Source organism: Myodes glareolus, chromosome 6 (assembly GCF_982192425.1).
Source record: "Myodes glareolus chromosome 6, mMyoGla1.1, whole genome shotgun sequence".
In the NCBI taxonomy this organism is placed as follows: domain Eukaryota; kingdom Metazoa; phylum Chordata; class Mammalia; order Rodentia; family Cricetidae; genus Myodes; species Myodes glareolus.
In genome coordinates, this window is record NC_142031.1 from 116198795 (window position 1) to 116212780 (window position 13986).

Consider the following 13986-nt stretch of genomic DNA (forward strand, 5'->3'; position numbering starts at 1 on the left):
CATCTCACCTCGCATTGTCCATAAAAGAACAGTGGGGCTGGAGAGATGGCTCAGTGGTGAAGAACATTGCCTGCTCTTCCAGAGGTCCTGCCTGAGTTCAATTCCCAGCAACCACATGGTGGCTCATAACCATCTATAATGAGATCTGGTGCCCTCTTCTGGCATGCAGGCATGAACCCTGTATACACAATAAATAAATAAAATCAAAAAAAGAAACCACTGGAGGACAATCTCATGAAGCTATAAAAAAAAAATGGTAAGCTCTGAGCTACGTAGAATACCTAGCACATAACTGCACCTGTGCTGTCATATAAAAATGATAAAACAGTCCCAAGATCTAGCTTTCCAATATCGAGGATTGGGTTATACAGAGAGCCACAGAAATATAAAATGCAAGTTCTTAAAGCCCAATTTGTTGATCCCAAGCACACAAGTGATCTTCGTGTGTGTGTGTGTGTGTGTGTGTCCCTGTATGCACATGTGTACAGTGATGCACAGGTAGAGGTCAGAGAACAACTTTAAGGAGTTGATTCTCTCCTTCCACCACGTGAGGTCTAGGACTAGGCCTCGAGCTGTCAGGCTAACGGCAAGCGCTTTGTCTGCTGAGTTGTCTCACTGGCCCGTCTGCAAGTGTTTTGTCTTTATCACACCAACCAGAACACTGAACAAGTGATTGCAGAAAATGTCTTTGCATCTTGTTCTTGTCTGCTGGAATGATTGAACCCTTTAGCAGGTGAGCAATAAATATGGTCCTACACAAAGAAGTCTCGGAGAGCTAGGTCTATTGCGATCCCCTCAAGGGCAGGTATGTGTGCTAAAGGAGGGGGCTGAGATCGAGAGCAGCCCCCTCTCTGGCCAAAATGGCAGTCCCAGAAATCATAGGTAGAGGGGATGATTTTATGTGGCAGTGTCCTACATAGCCTGCTGGCTCCTGCACAGCTCAGAAACATGTGAAAAGCAAAGGCCCCCAACGGTCTTCCAAGATGAAGGTGGTCCTGGTGCAGGCTTTCTAAAGCACGTTAGTTTCCCTGAAGCCTGTGCCAAGACCCAACTCCTGGGCTTCTCAGACAGGTGCCTACAGTAGGAACTCAGTTTCCCAGTTCTGTTGATGACTGGGGGTGTCCAGACTGTGGCGCTACAGTATGTGCTAACACTTTCTAGTCCTGAGCAAGCCCAGTTCCAATTTTAGGGGGTCAATGCCCACCTCATGAATCTGTCCCCTATGGGATTCTAGTTACCAAAAGCAAATGAGTGGAATTAGAACAAAATCATCCTGAGTGAGGTAATCCAGACCCAGAAAGAGAAATATGGTATTAATTCAGCTAATGAGTGGATATTAGCTGCTAAGTCAATTATAACCATGCTACAGTTTAGTCCGCAGGCAAATGGCAGTTTGTAAAAGTAAAGGGGGAAACCCCATGCTAGGATAAAGTGATGAGGTGTTTAATTTTAATTGGGCATGTTAATTAGGTGAATCAAATGGGACTTTTGATTGCTGGACTTCGACATTTTGGTAGCTGGACCTTGGTGGTCAGCCTCCAGAAGAAGAAGTGGCAAAATAAGGGAATAGACCTTGGTGTTAGATACAGAATAAGAGACCAGTGGGTACAAATAGATCTCATTAAAGAAAGCGAAGTAGGCTGGGCAATGGTGGTGCGCCTTTAATTCCAGCACACAGAGGCAGAGGCAGGAGGATCTCTGAGTTTGAGGCCAGCCTAGTCTACAGAGTGAGTTTCAAAAATAAGGTGCAATGTGCTTGAAGATGGCCACCAATGTCCACCTCTGACCTCCAGTTATGCACCATACCTATACATATGAGCACAACACACATTCTAATAATAATAATTAGCAAACAAAAGTACTAAATCAGGGATTGGAAGACCAGTCCCACTTGGAGATAAGTAGCTGGACATAGGACTGAAAATGTGTGGGATTCTGGGCCAAGTCCAGGCTCAGTGAACACACAGGTCATGAGGACTCTGTTGGGGATGTCGTGGGGATTGACTTGTGATGTCTGCCACATGCCATGGTGAGGGAGGAGCTGGAAGCCCCAGGGCCTGTGTCTATCACATTAGAGGTGGTCAGCCCCTGAGAACAAATGGATACCCCCTTTACAAAGTAAGCTTCGCATTCCAGTTCATCGGGGATTGCAATGGCGAGCTGCACCCTAACCCACTCCTACTGCCGAGTGAGGCAAGGCAGGCTATGGTTACGGACCTAAACCCCTAAGGCATCATGGTCCCTTGAGATAAGGAAGCAGTATGCCATGGAGAGGCAGACATGAAGGCTGCTGCCTAGCGGACTGGGCATGGCGAGCATAGACATCCCCCGAGGGCTTCTGACTCTAGTACCTCTGTCTGCCACGTGGCTTTTGGATTAGGCAGTGAACATCCTCCAAGGTGACTCAGTATGTTGCACTTTGGACATCGAATGATCCCAAAGATCCTATACTAAAGGCATGCTTAGCTCACTATAGAACTCTGGGAGTTGGACCTTCAGGAGTGTGGACTAAAGGAAGAAGTTAGACCATTGGGGGAACACCCTTGAAAGGAACACTAGAGCTCTGGTACCTTCCTGTCTCCCTTGCACTTCCTAGGTTACTGTGAGGTAATAAGCTGTGATCTGACGTCTTTCTACCTTGATGCTTGGGCTTCCTGTAGGCTCTAATACAAGGGAGCCAAGCAGCTGTGAACTGAAATCTGGGGCCATGACCTAAAATAAGCCTTTCTTCTTTATAAGCTGGAGTTTGGGCACAGCAGCCAGCACCCTGCTCTGTGCTAAGTCAGCAGTGTAAGCAGGAGTACCCGATTATCTGAGTCACCCTAGAGCTGTGAAAATAATAAGTAGCCTGTGTCTTCATTGATAACGCTGTATCATCATTTTCAGACGTGTAGAATATCAGCTCCCAGAAGCAGAGTTAAAAACAAACGGTTGGGATGGCAAAATGGCTCAATGGGCAAAGGCACTTGCCACCAAACCTGAAAAGCGAATTCTTTCCCTGGAATATATATAATTGGTAGAAAGAGAGAACCAACTTCTGGCTTCCCCCACCTTCCACATGCATGCTGTGACATGCATGTATCCATGTACATACACATACAAAACAAAGCGGCGTTCAGAAATCATTTGATAAACATGAATGACTTGGTTCTATGAGCTGCCTTGTCCTCTGGATGACTCTCACACTGAGTTTCTGAGGCATTAACCTTGGCTGCCCTTTCTAATGTTGAATTTGTTCGTGTGGATGTTTAAAACCAGGCTTGAGGCTCCTTGGAGCATTGCTAGTGGGTTTGTGAGAACATCTGCTTGCTCTCTCAAACATTTGGAGAATTCCCTATGAGGCTGTGTATACAAAGAGTAGGGAGGGGAATCCTGAGGCAGGCCGTGTCCTCAGTGGAAGTTCTATGAATAGTTCAGATTGTCTCTCTCATCCATAATGGAAGCCCAGCCCCCAGCAACACACCCAGTAAAACCATTATACTCCTCAGTGACCATGAAGCAGATGTTTCCTGTGGTAAAGTAGCTACTCCGCATCCTGCTGGCACGTTTCCCATTACTGGACCAGTGTGATGCACTGGCACTTGGTGACTGTATACCTCCCTGCAGGATGAGAGGGTGTATTCCATGTGTCTCACCTGAAACGTCCGTTGAAAGCAGTTCCATTTTGTCTGAGAACAGCATCTTTAAAATATGCCCATTCCTCTCCTTTCCAGACTGTTTGCTTGGTAGGAAAGGCTTTGTTGCCAATCACTTTGCCTGTGGGATCTCTGCCAGACTTTGATCCTGGTTGGATAACCACAGTGTGCTTCACACTATGCATTTCCATGCGAGATGGCTTCCCCAGAGCAATATTTCCCTTTTCTGGGTATTTACAGAAGGAATAGAGAAATGGAAGATCAATAGTGTCCCTGAACCATTAGGGAGCGGGGAACAAACTCAGGTGATGACTTTTGGTGGTGAATATGCGTGGGTAGCACAGAACAAGAAAGCCAGGGCCAGGTATATGTGGTACCCTTGGTGAAAGGGGCGGCTGTGGAGAAACAGGGCGCTCAACTTCCAGAGTGTGAGTTCTGAAACACCAGACAGGGTAGAGGTGGCCAAGGCCAGGAGCTAGAGCTGACCGTGAGTCATGGGGTTAGGAGTTATAAGGATCCCACCCCGATCTCCAAGCCGCCACCCCCGCAGTGCTCACACACTTCAGGAGACCTGGCCGGCCGTGGAGCCTTTAGAGTGGACAGTGAGCCCAAACCGAAGGGAGCTTTGTTCAGGCTACCACAGCTGTGAGTGACAGCCCACCTCATCGTTTCCACCCCCGGGTACTGACACCAGCATCTTCAGCGACCAGTGTGAACACAAACACCCAGACATGAGAGTGCCAAGGACCAGCAATGCTTATGAGAATGGGGTGCAAGGCCTTATTAGCATGAGGAAAGAGTACCCCGGACAGAGGAGTCGAAACTCACCTCCACCAGTTGCAGAAAGGCTGACTGCAGCCATCCCCAGATCCCAGAAAGTACCATCTTGTTGACCAGAGTGCAGGCATTGGGAAAAATATAATCAGTTGTTGGAGCCTAACACCTTTACCAGAGTGACTGACGTTCAAAGGGCGCACCAAATAGACTGACTAGGCTCAGTGATTCCCAGTTTCCTGGGGGAAACCCCGGGTATTGCTGAATGTATATCAGCAAAGGCCTGTACTGCAGCCCAGGGCGGTCTCAAACTCCTGATCCTCCTGCTTCAGCCTCCCAAGTGCTAAGATCATAGATTTTACCACACTGGGAGATGTCTGCTCTAAGACCATCCCTCACACCCTAACATCTTCTCCTTTGGGAAGAATGAGGACCAGAGAAGCACCAAGGGTTGGGGGAGAGCAGGTAGCTTGTGGGTTTCCAGAGGCACATGCAACTCAACAAAGTTGAAAATTCCAAGAACATGAGAGCTGAGGCTCACAGACTCAAGACATGTAAAGTGTTTATAGAGACTGGGAGGAGACAGGACAGAGAATGAGGCAAGGCTTAATGGGGAAGTGCCTGGGCACTGGAAAAGAAAATGCCTGCTGAACATGGCTGGAAGATCAGTAAGCCAGGCATGATGGTGCAGCTGGGGTCCCAACTGGGATCAGGAGCTCCAGGACAACTTCAGGTGTGTGAAGAGTCCGAGGCCAGCCTAGACCCATCTTACTGATCTTGGAAGATAAGCAGGCTAGGGCTCTGCTTGGTACTTGGAGGGGACAACCCTTTATCATAAAAACAAGCAAAAGCCGAGAGTGGGGGAGGAAGATGGGGAGAGAGAAGGAGAGAGGGGAGGGAGGGAGAAAGAAAGGGAAGGAGGGAGAGAAAAAGGAGAGAGAGAGAGAGAGAGGAATCATCCAGTAGTTTAAACACTTGAGGACCTAGATCTGCTCCCAGCACCCACATCAAGGCTCACAACCATCCATAACTCCAGTCCCAGGAGACCTGATGACATCTTCCAACTTCAACAGGCACTAGGCGTACACACGGTGCACACACATACATGCAGGCAAAGAACTCATAAATATATAACAAATTTTTGATGATAGAAAATTTATGACTTATCAATTAGGGCTTGGTGGTAAAAACTACAGCCTTTTGTTAACCAGCTTCAGCATGCATGAAACTCAGCCCAGCCACAGCAGTGCTCTGTCCTGAGCCATTGATGGACTAAGTGCCTGGAGGCGTAGTAATGCCTGTAACACACCACTGACCCCTTTGTCAGCCCTCACTGTCACATAAAACCTCTGAGACACAGCTCTTGAGCCTTCTCAGCCACAGTGCCTGTCTCCTTCCTCAGGGCTCTGGAAGTATCGTCTGCCCCCAGAGGCAGGGCCAGCAGCCCAGCAGCCTTTCTGTATTCAGGCCGCTATAACGAAATACTGTAAACCAGGCAGCCTCCTACCACTGAAAGTTTTCTCAAGCCATGGAGGATGACTGTCGAACACCAACGCAGAATGAGAGTTTGCTGAGAGTCACCTCACGACCTGCTCACCTTCCCACAGACTCTACCTTTGAGGGAGAGGGCGGATTGTAATGCTTCTCTTTTTGAGTGTACATGAATGTTTGATCGGTGCCTCATCGTGGAATGGAGGACTAAGTAGGATATTGCTGGCTTGATTCCTGAGCATCACAGTGTTCCAGTGGGGCTCCCAAGACTGTGTCAGCCCACTGCGGACACAGGAAGCATGCACATCCTCATCTCTGCTGATCGACACCCACCTGGCACCTCTTAAAGCACCCCTCACTCTCTCCACCCTTCACTCTGATTCATCTTCCCGCCCAGCATGTGCCCCCGGCCTGGGTACTTTGGTTAGTGTTTTTGAACACCCATCCTCCCCATTCATGTGTAGGTCTGGCGCATGTCAGGTCTCATTCCATCTACAGCTTCAGTACAGCATTGAGAGCCATACCCTGTGCACTAGAATACTTTGTCAGTGGATTTCTGAGTGACAGGGAACAGTATAGTCCTAGTTCAATGTCGTAGTTGTAGGGAATTGGAACGATGGCCTACCGGTTAAGAGCATGTACTGCTTGCAGAAGACCCAGCTTCAGTGCCCAGCACCCATGTTGAGTGGCTCACAATCACCTGTAACTGCAGATCCTTGGGATCTGGTGCCTTCTTCTGGCCTCCAAGAGAACTGCACTCAAGTGCACATCCACATCCACACATTGACACACATGATTAAAAATAAATACAAAAACTTTTTATAAATCACAGTTGTGCCCTAGGACTTCCCAGAAACAAAGCCAATTCATGTACCACTGGGAGGGAGGGAGAGCTATAAAATCTACCCCTCATGCTGTGAGATAATAAAATGGTCTATAAAATATCAATTGTTATTATTCATTAAAACACACTTGCGAGATGTAGGATGATGGACCTTGTTCTGAGTGAGTCATACAGATGGCTATAGGCCTCTGGGCATGCTTGGGCACTGCTGCGGATCCGGGCTTGTGGATCCAACTTTGGAGAACTGCATTCCACTCAACATGATGAGGCCCTGGGAGCTATGCCATCACTGTGTGCCATACATAGAAGGTGACGTGCACGTGGTAACCACTGATGTGCAAGGCTTCTGTGCCTGATGTCCCAGGGCTCATCACCAGAAGCCAGAAGCAGACACCAATGACCAGAATGCTTCAAAAGATCACTTCTGGACCTCTTTGTATGACTCAGAATCCTTACCATGCAGGCATCTATAATGGTCTCTTCCACGGCTGCCTCTGTAGCACACTATAGGGACCATCTCAGGGTCCAGACAAGTTCGTCCTCCAGGCATCGCTGCCTCTGGTCTCAAGCTCCAATGTTTGTTGAAAAACTAAATGCATCCACAGATGGTAAAATAGATTCTGAATATTGTTCAAAACTTGCCCATCTATGAGTTCAGATTTATTAGGTAAATTTCATTGAACTGTGTGTTTTACAAACTTGACCATTGTCAGGCACCCAAGATGATGCCAAGTTCATCTTCCTCTGTTAGTGGCTGACCTGACAAAATCTAGGATCACCTGGGATGTGAGCCTTCAGGCATGTCTGTGAGATTGCTTGTGAGGAACTACCTTGGTTCATTAACTGCTGTGGGAAAACCCACCACGGTGGGTGACACCTGACTGGGATTCTCGACTGTGCAAACAGAGAGAGGGAACTGGGCAGCAGCCAGCATCCATGGCTTTCTCTTCCTGACTGTGGATGTGATGGGACACCAGCTCCTTCAAGCTCCTGCCACTATTGACATCTCACTTTGAGGCAGAATAAGCCCTGTCTCCCTTAAGTTGCAGTTGTCTGGATATCATATCTCAGTAAACAAGAAAAGATGCTAAGACAGTGGTCACTGGGAAAGTTCACCTCTTTGAGGTGGACAAGGAGGCAGTGCTCCCTCCCAGACCAAAGAGCTTTTGTCCCAGCAAACATTTCTGGTATATCCTAGTCAACAGAGCATCTGCCTGCCTCTTCTGCCAGCATCCAGAAGTTGGTAGCCTTCTTTTTCTTAACTAGGTAACATTATCTTACAGCCTGTTACAGATAAATTGTGTTCAGTGGGAGGGGTCTGCTACCCCTCCCACTTTTTTAAAGTGCTTAACTTTAGAAGGTTCTACTGTAGCTAAAACAGGAAGAATTCATCCCAAGATTCACCACTGACGCCGACAGAGAAGCAGAAGATAGGGACCACATGCCTCCCATCCCCAGTCTCCACATCTCCAATAACGAGAAAGCTAAAGAGCCAGCCATTCCTTGGGGAAGGGATGGAATAAGCGAATCACAGCTCAAATGGCAGCAAGGGGCACTGCAGATGTTGTGTTTGTAAGAACCACTCATTTGGCTCCAGCCCGTGGTTGTCACTCACAAGTTTTCAGTTCTGTGAATCTTCCAGATTCAGATCAAAAGATGCTCAGAATCCATATTCTGTATAGGATCTGATTCCTTTTTATCGGCTACCAACTTGAATTAGAAAGATAGCCCCTTTGCTAAATGAGACATTTGTAGACCACATCTGACCCACGTATAACCAGAATGTGACATGATATCTACTCTGGCACACAGGGGTGTCAGAGAGGATTTTCTAGTCTCATTCAGTCCTGACATCAAGCCACTGGGTCTTCACAACATCACCTCCCTGCAAGCTGCAGGGGCAACACGGTAAGGTCTCGGGGATACATTGTGTCCCTCAATGATTGCACCTCTTTTTATTCCCATCAGTAGGAATGTTTTCAGTGTGCTCACACATAATGTGTATGCAGAATAGCAGAGTAATGTTACAAGGAGAGGGTCCCTTGTTTGTCCCGGCCGCCCAGCTAGTTTATACCCGAAATAACCACACATAAACTGTATTCATTAAAACACTGCTTGGCCCATTAGCTCTAGTTTTTTCTTGGCTAACTCTTACATCTTAATTTAACCCATTTCTATTCATCTGTGTACCACCACGTGATTGTAGCTTACCAGCAATATTCTAACCAGCGTCTGTCTCAGGCAGAAGATCCATGGTGTCTCTCTGACTCTGCTTTCCTCCCAGCATTCAGTTCTGTCTTCTCCACCTACCTAAGTTCTGTCCTATCAGTTAGGCCAAGGCAGTTTCTTCATTCCTTAACCAATGAAAGCAACACAGAAACAGAAGGAACTCCTACACCAGAGTAAGACTGTTTGTATACAGGGATTTAGGGATTGTCTCCAAAGACAGGAGAACACCTCTCACACCACCAGCTGTAGGTTCAGTTCCCCTCCATATTTCAGGAAGTTCCCTGCAAACTCAGTGCCTTCAGTCACTGTACCTGTTATTTTTCTGCTGCTGTGCTACAATGCAGCCGTTGTCGGGGACATCACTCTCTAACTGGGAGTTTAAACTATGGCAACAAGAAGTTTTGTGTCATAACTTGTTTCCTTTTGGAGCAGTAATGCCTACTGTTTTAAGACAGAGACTTAAATGTCATGCTGTAACCCACCCTGTCTCAGACACACTTGAAGGTACCCATGTGTGGTGGTTTGAATGTAATTGGCCCTTATAAGCTCATAGGGAGCGGCACTATTAGGAGGTGTGGCTTTGTTGGAGTAGGTATGGCCTTATTGGAAGAAGTGTGTCACTGTGGGAGTGGGCGTTGAAGTCTCCCGTGCTCAAGCTATGCCCAGTGTGACAGTTCACTTCCTGTTGCCTATGGCTCAAGATGTAGAACTCTCAGCTCCTTATCCAGCACTATGTCTGCCTGCACACCACCTGCCATGGTCATAATGCACTAAACCTCTAAAAGTGTAAGCGAGCTGCCCCAGTTAAATGTTTTCTTTTGTAAGAGTTTCCATGGCCAGGATGTCTCTCCACAGCAATAGAAACCCTAAGTAAGACACTGTGGGATGATGAGATTACAGTTCTGCTCCTCCTTTCTTCTTTTTCCTTCCTTCCCTTACCGTCATCTCCTCTTTTCTTTTCTTCTCTCCTTCTCTCTCTTCCCTCTCCCTTCCCTTTGTTTCCTTCTCCTCCTTTCCCCTTGATTCTCTTAGTTCGGCCCTAAAGCCTTTACTGGGCAGGGACAGAGTAGACAATTCTCACACAACAGCCTAGCGTAGAATGACTGAGACCATCCCAGTGATAAGGATGTCCATCCACCTCTCAGTGCTGCTAGGGTGGGAGTCAGGCCTCAGACTGGTGAGACAATTATTCCACGGGGTGGGGGAACGTAGTGTGGAATATGGGAGCCAGCATGATGAGGAGATGGGGGAGGAGATGGAAAATATTGTATATATGTCACCCCCACCCCTTCTTGCCTCTTTTTGAAACAAAGCCCTGGCAACCCTGGAACTCACTATATGTATACTAAGGTGGTCTCAGACTCATAAAGATCCACCAGCCTCTGCCTCCCAAGTGCTGGGATTAGAGGCCTGTGTTTTCCATCCCGTCAAGGAGTGGATTCAATGAATTAGGATGGTAGTGATAATGAAAACAAAGTTTCTTGCTGCTGGGCATGAACGTTGAAAAAAATGAGGCCATAGAAGAAAGCTTCAGTGAAATCCTAGTTGGTGCTGAGCTGGGACACCAGGTGGCCACTTGAGACCTGGTTTCTTCAGTTGACCCTTGGCTGTGGTAGTGTTGCAGGGACAATCAACCAAACCCAAATAGAAAATGGTTGCTCTGGTACGCCCTGTTAATTTCGGCAATTATGTGGTGATATTGTGAGCATGCAGGAGGTAGCCTTGCCTGTGGGAAACACATAACCCACAGCATTTGGGGATGGCCACATGTGCCATATGGGGACAAACACGTGCGCTTCTGGGAACTGGACAGAAGTTTCGGAAAGATTGGGCAGGATAGCTCATGCTTGTGATATCAGCACTGGGGTAGAAGCAGGAGCCTGACAAGTTTAACATCATCCTCCATTACATAGTAAGTTATGGGCTAACCTGGGCTACATGAGACCATGGGGGGGGCTTCTGTGGTACTGGGGACTGAACCTAGAGCCTTGTGCTTGCTAGCTCCGCACATTGCCACTGAGATACATCCCCAGAGAGAGACTCTGAAAGGACGCTGATCCATTGAAGAAAATGTCAGCTCGCTCTCTGCACCTCTGTGCTGGCTTCCAAAATGACTTCCTTTAAGTGAGAAGCCTTTCAGTCTTTCTTTTTAAGTCTCTTAAGATGAAACTTATAGTAAAGTTCATGGATTATTCTTTATTTAGGATGAGCGAAACATTGTATTGCCTTAATCAGGTTTCTTTTCTTTTTTTTAAGCAAAGAAGCAGGGAGGCCAGCCATTAGAGTTCTTTCTTTTTTTAATGATTTAATGTGTATTGTTGTTTTGCCTGCATGTATGTCTGTGCATGTCAGATCTTGGAATTATAAACAGTTGTGAGCTGCCGTGTAGGTGCTGGGAATTGAACCCAGGTCCTCTAAGAAGAGGAGTCAGTGTTCTTAACCACTGAGCCATCTCTCCAGTCCCGAAGTTTTCTTTTTAATGACAGGAAAGCTCAGGAGGATCTAGGAGTCACACAGTGACCACCGTGCTTCCTGGAAATCAGAACCTCACGATCCGCTGTTTGGGTTGGCTGTTAGCTGACCTCTTGTCCCTCAGTTAGACAGGGACACAGCTGTTTGACCAACTAGCTCAAGATGCTGGCATTTCTTCTCGGTGACCTGATGTGTCTCTCGCTTCGCTATCCCAAATTAAGTTCACTTGAAGTCACTGATCATGTGACTTTGCAAAGGCATATGCCCTCCGGCTGAAAATGTGAGGACCACTCAGTGGCAGGGGTGAGGGGGGCACCTCTGCAGCTGCCGTGTTTCCCCTAAGCAGGTCAAGACCTTCCCCACCCTCAGACATCCCGTGTGTGGCTGAGAAGCTTCTGTGTGTGGACAGTGAACACAGTGCTGGAATGAGAGATGGCACAACACCACTGCCTCTGACGGGCTCAAGGGGTGAGAGAGGACACTTCATTAAAAAACAAAACAAACTGGCATTTCATACTATGGATGCTGTGAATCTTCTACTACATCAGGGCACTCTCCGACTGCTAAAGCTAAGCAACTCCATGTGCCTCAGGGTTGCTGACATGCTTAGGCCTGAATCCACGTGGGTGGAATGGCTTGGAGGTCATCTATCTCTGCAAGGTCGTTGCTCACCTTCTCTCTCCCCAGCAACCAAAGCACACACACACCCAAGTCACAGATGGAAGAGTCAGGCCCGTGGCACCAGCGGGTGGGGCGAGAGTCAGGTCTTCCCAGTCCTGAGCAAGCCAGAGACCCACAAGTGCAGGAAGCGCAAGCAGACACTGTCTCTTGTGCCCAGTGGAAACGAATTTCCACAGAAATCTCTTACAGACCTTCTTGTGGTAGCCCTGGATACAACCGGACACAAGAGGGCACTGCAGCCCTGCACATTGGTCTCCACTGGATTTTCCCCTACTGGGGAAATTATTTCCTAGTGTCAGGATTTCCCTGTGTCTGACTCCCTGGGGACCATGGAGAACTGAGCCCTGGCTTAGACAAGGCCTCCTGTGATCCCCTTCATCAGGCAGACATTGGATTTGATGTCAGACACATGAACATGAAACAGAGAGGGAGACCCTGCCCTTGGGAGCCCAGAGTCTGGAATGAGAAAAATTTGGGGACCCTTTAAAGAAGGAAGACTGGCTACAGGTTAGCAACATGTCCCTACAGAGCCTCAGCTCAGGTCAGGTTCTCTCTCCCTCGTGGTGGGGCTTTGAGGGTCTGTGAGCAGTTCAGAAGATGGAAGGGCATGGGGGACAATACAATGTGGCACAGTCTGAAAAACAAAACCCACAAGCACTTGTTTTAACTGTCAGCCTTCCATAAAGTAGAATCTTGTTGAAGAAGCGTCTCAGTGGGGGATTGTCTAGACCAGGTTGGCCTGTGAGTGCATCTGAGAGGGGTTTTCTTAACTGGGTAACTTAGAGTAGGAAGACCACCCTGAATGTGGGCAGCACCGTTTCATGGGCTGGGCCCTGGACTGGATGAGAAGCAGAGTGTAGGATGAGCTGGGTGCAAGCATGCGTACATTTATTCTTTACTGGCGGCTGTCATATAACCAGATGCTTTCCAAGGACCATGGGGATATTCAGGTACACGGTTCTCTGTTAGATCACCAACCCTCCCCACCCTCAAACATGTCATGCCATGGGCAGAGGTGCCCTGTGACAACAAAGGGGTGGGAGGGAGGTTATGCAAGACATGGAGTGCTGGCCCCCCTCAGGATTCCCACGGGCCACCAGGGGTGCAGTCCTGCAGATGCTGTGACCTTGGCCTGCAGGCTGTGTGCACACCCCTCTAGACCCTCCCCAGACATCTGAAACACCACTCTGACTTGAGGCCTGCTGAAAGGAACTTGCCATAAGGCAGCCACAGCCCTAGAAACACCTCCCTGGCTCTGCTGAAGAGGCTTACCCTGAAGCGTGTCACTGGGCCTTAGTGCCCACCCTCTCTGCTTCACCAATCTCTGCAAGTTGAGTGCTGCGAAGAGATGTAGCTATGACCTGTGAGGAAGGAACCAAGCGCTGTCTCCTTGCTCAGAGGCTGGCTGCCCCGTTTTAACAATTCTGATACCAGAACAGCTCTTACAATCTCTCTAAAAATCGGTGGGAATGCCTTTGTACTGGTCACCCCATGTGCCTGTCAGTGCAGCTGGAGGTGGGCACAATTTCCATAACTTGTAAGGGTGTTAACTTCCCAGCAGAGGGCAGTGTCATGATAACCCGAGGCACACAGTGACCTAGAAGGCTTCTCCAGATGCTCCTGTACCTTTAGCTCTATTCTGACCCACAAGCTGCCGTGCCCAATTTCTTGGTGCCGCTCCCAGAACCACCTCTGGCCTTGGAGCCTTGCCTTTGGTTTCCCTTGCATAGAGAGGAGCCCCTGGTGGAGCGATGCTGCCTGTGGCTGACTCCTGACGCACCCACCCTCAGCCGGCATGGGGAGCTGAACCCCCAGACAACTGTAGTGTGCTGTGGAGGGTCTGGTGTTTCCAGGAGAACA

At 48.3% G+C, this 13986-nt stretch overlaps 1 protein-coding gene across 4 annotated transcripts in view; it reads left to right on the top strand.

The window, feature by feature from the left end:
• Dpp6 (dipeptidyl peptidase like 6) overlaps positions 1–13986 on the top strand; it is an 868555-nt gene that overhangs the window by 813325 nt on the left and 41244 nt on the right. The gene's annotated exons all lie outside the window — the stretch shown is intronic.